The sequence below is a fragment of the Orcinus orca genome, chromosome 5 (assembly GCF_937001465.1).
Source record: "Orcinus orca chromosome 5, mOrcOrc1.1, whole genome shotgun sequence".
Taxonomy (NCBI): Eukaryota; Metazoa; Chordata; class Mammalia; order Artiodactyla; family Delphinidae; genus Orcinus; species Orcinus orca.
The window spans coordinates 61,375,218-61,379,119 of record NC_064563.1 but is presented as its reverse complement, the minus strand read 5'-3'; the positions used below and the strand labels follow the sequence as shown (position 1 = coordinate 61,379,119).

The 3,902-nt window shown below is 45.3% G+C and overlaps 1 pseudogene; it reads right to left on the bottom strand.

Moving 5' to 3' along the window:
- Positions 1 to 1,378: 1,378 nt before the first annotated feature.
- LOC101278719 (tubulin polyglutamylase complex subunit 2-like) lies at positions 1,379 to 3,441 on the bottom strand (annotated as a pseudogene).
- Between the last annotated feature and the right edge of the window lie 461 nt (positions 3,442 to 3,902).

The window sequence follows — 3,902 nt, the reverse complement described above, 5'->3', positions numbered from 1 at the left end:
GGTTATTTGAGATTTTTCTTGTTTCTTGAGGTAGGATTGTACTGCTATAAACATCCCTCTTAGAACTGCTTTGCTGCATCCCATAAGTTTTGGGTCATCGTGTTTTCTTTGTCATTTGTTTGTAGGTATTTTTTGATTTCCTCTTTGATTTCTTCAGTGATCTCTTGGTTATTTAGTAGTGTATTGTTTAGCCTCCATGTGTTTGTATTTTTTACAGATTTTTTCCTGTAATTGATATCTAGTCTCATAGTGTTGTATTTGGAAAAGATACTTGATATGATTTCAATTTTCTTAAATTTACCAAGGCTTGATTTGTGACCCAAGATATGATTTGTCCTTGACAGTGCTCTATGAGCACTTGAGAAGAAAGTGTATTCTGTTGTTTTTGGATGGAATGTCCTATAAATATCAATTAATTCTATCTTGTTTAATGTGTCATTTAAAGCTTGTGTTTCCTTATTTATTTTCAGTTTGGATGATCTGTCCATTGTGAAAGTGGGGTGTTAAAGTCCCCTACTATGATTGTGTTGCTGTCGATTTCCCCTTTTATGGCTGTTAGTATTTGCCTTATGTATTGAGGTGCTCCTATGCTGGATGCATAAATATTTACAATTGTTATATCTTCTTGTATTGATCCCTTGATCATTATGTAGTGTCCTTCTTTGTCTCTTATAATAGTCTTTATTTTAGAGTCTATTTTGTCTGATATGAGAATTGCTACTGCATATTAGTACTTCTAATGGTAGTGTTTACCTGATTTTTGGACAAAAGGTCCCACATCGTCATTTTGCACCGGGTCCTACATATTAGGTAGCCATTCCTGCTCTTGAATGCTCTGCTCCTCCTGAGGCAGGTCTCAAACCTTTCCTTATTAGAACCCTCTTCTGTCTACAGCCCTTTGGGGATTCCAGCTGATTGTCACTGATTTGAAGTGCACCATTGTTTCGTGGCTCCTCTGCTGCTTCATTTGTGAAATCGAGAACTGGACTAGGACTTAAGAAATAATTCAGGGGCTCCATGAGCTCTAGAGGAAGGACATCTACCACAGTGGAAGATGACACAACTTCTCAATCCCCTTCTAACCCTGACTTGGGGAAGGAGCCAAATGCTGGAATCTCTTATCTGGCACTGCTGTTTCTCCCTTTGATGACTTTTGGCAGAAAAATGCTTCTGGAAGACTAAACCTCAGCTATTATCCTTGACAACTTGGTTCCTCTCTATCCTTTTCTGCTACCCTGTGAATTGTTGAGCAGTTGTGAGTAGGCAGAGCAGGTGGAAGCTCTTGTCAACAGTGACTGATTTCATCAAAACTGTGCATGAAGAGTCCTGGCAAAGCAATGCTTGGTAGGTTTTGTTTTGTTTTGGTTTTAATGGTACAGCAGAATCACCTCTTCTTTAAAAAAAAAAGTGAGAAAGATAATTTTGGCAAACGTACAAATATCACATCACAAAACTGGAAACAAGAAACTTTATAGGAAACTGATGAAGATGAGAAACTTTATAGGAAACTGAAAATGAGCAAAGCAAGATCTGTTTGTGGTGAAGGATATAAAGAACATAAAAATGGATATTCAAGGTTTTTCATGGAACATTATAACCCATCAAATTAAGGTATCATTATTCTTTAACAAAAATTAACTGATCTGAGGAAGGGTAATGCAAAAGTATTCTAATGCAGTGCTGCCCAATAGAACTTTCTGTGATGATAGAAATGTTTCATCATCTCTGTGCTAATACAGACTCCACTAGCCACATGAATACTCCCATTTTTAATATGGCTTAAATTTAGCTCTTTAAAAAGTGGCTACCTGCAGAAACTAACACACCATTGTAAAGCAATTATACTCTAATAAAGATGTAAAAAAAAAGTGCTACCAGTTGAGCAGCATAGTTCTAATGCCTCATAGGTCAAAACCAGTGGTTTCTATGGGGGACTTCTCTAATTACTGCTGAGGGGTAGGGGGTTGGAGTAGAAAGAAAAGAAAGCTCTTAATAGATCTACTTAGTCACACAACACCTTACATTCTCCACAGCTTCCAGAATTAGTAGGTGGCACAACCTGCTGTAAGGGGTATGAGAGAAGGATTCTTAGGGAGAGCTGAGTATGCCCTTCCAACTCCTGGCTCAAGCCAATGGAAGTAAAAGGCCTAGGATTTTGTCACTCGGATGGAGAGAGGACTATGGTTCCATACACAGAATCTGAGGCTTGGGCCACGCCTGGGGCATCTGTGCTTGGAAATCATCGCTGTGGGGCTGGCGGGGAGCTGGGCGCTCATTTTCGGACATGGTTTCCAGAGCCAGAGGAGGATTTAGAGGTGGAAGGAGGACCCGTGGGCCCTTTCTGGCCACCTGCAGGCTGAACAGGCCCTTTCTATTTGGGGATTAATGTCTTGTTCTTGCTCTTGAACACTTTGCTGGGATCTAGCTTGTTCACAAAGGAGTCGGTCTCTTCCGTGAGTAGGTTTGTGTTGTAGGTGATGGGTTTACACATGTTGAACCATTGCTTGGCCTGTGGGCTAATGCCATAGCTGTGAAGGCGTACTCCCACTGGAGCAGGCCCAGGTGGGTGATAAGCAGGAGATAATAGGCAGTAAAGTTATCTGTGAGAAAATGCCAGTATAACGCTCTGTCCAGGAACCAGATCTCAGTGTCTTGTGCTAATGCTGGTTTACCTCTTTTGTAGGCAAGGCAAACCTTCCCATTCAGGTTGCAAGGATCAGCTCAAATATCGCACTGCGAGAATCAAAGTGAGGCTTCTCTGGCTGGTTCTCACTAGCTTCTTGTGTATCATCCTCCAGGTCTGCAAGAGTTGGTGCGTTAGGAAGAGAGCACATGGAAGACTGGTTGAGTTGAGTCAGTTTTGAGATGCTGTTAATTGCCATGCTGCCCAGTGGAACGGTGTGTTCATCCAGCTTCACATTCCATGTCATGTGGAAGCCGTTGGTCATCAGGTAAAAGTTCTTCAGATCCTCAGGCAGCACAGTTATCTTTTTGTTCCCATGAAGAAATCATGTGACATTCAGCAGGCGCCTTTTCTATGATGGTCACCTCTGTCACACCTTGGGATGATGCTAGGATGTGGGTGACCCCCAAGGTCAGCTTCTCCAGGTGTGGCTTGCGGCTGCCCAGTAGCGGGGTCGGTGTCTCCTCCATGGCTCGCGTCCCCGTTCCGCGCGCGGCCGGGAGAGCGGAGGGGACGGGGCGGGAGAGCGGGGCGGCCGGGAGGGCCGGACTCCACCCTGGAGGCGCGGCCGTCAAGTTCACGGCAGGCCGGGAGTTGTAGTGCTCGGCGCCTGAGAGCGCGGCGGGGCGGAGATGGGGGGCCCGGGCTGCTCTGGGAGTAGCAGTTCCGCGGGGCGCTTGTTCCCGCGGCCCCGGCGGGTGCTCCACGCCACGCCGCCGGGACACAGCGACTCCACCGCCCGGACCCTCCCGCCCCTCCGGGGCTGGCCGCGGAAGCGGGGGCGGGCCTCAGCGCCGTGCGGCCAATCGGGCCGGGCGTAGAGACCGGGGCGGGACGGCCTCGGCGCGACGCCCCTAGTGGCGGTTGTTTCCGTGTAGTATTTTCTAATGTGTCGAGTTGACCTCATAGAACTGGAAATATTTAGTATCCAAGTAGGAAACATGTGCTATCAAGGCACCAGGGAAGTTCCCCAAACTTCAGAGTATAGGTCAGTTTTGGTTGTGATTGTTTAGCACTTGTAAATTGGTTAAAGAGCATTGACCTGAACTGGTGACTATCCTTGGGTGTCCTTGTCTCTTCCCTACCGCTATTAACTCAGTGATATCTATTCCTTTTATTCATTAATCTGTGTGTTCCCTCTGTAATCTTTTTTGGGGCAGGGACTTTGTCTTAATCATTGTTGTATTTTAAGTGCTTCACATAATGCTTGATACGTACT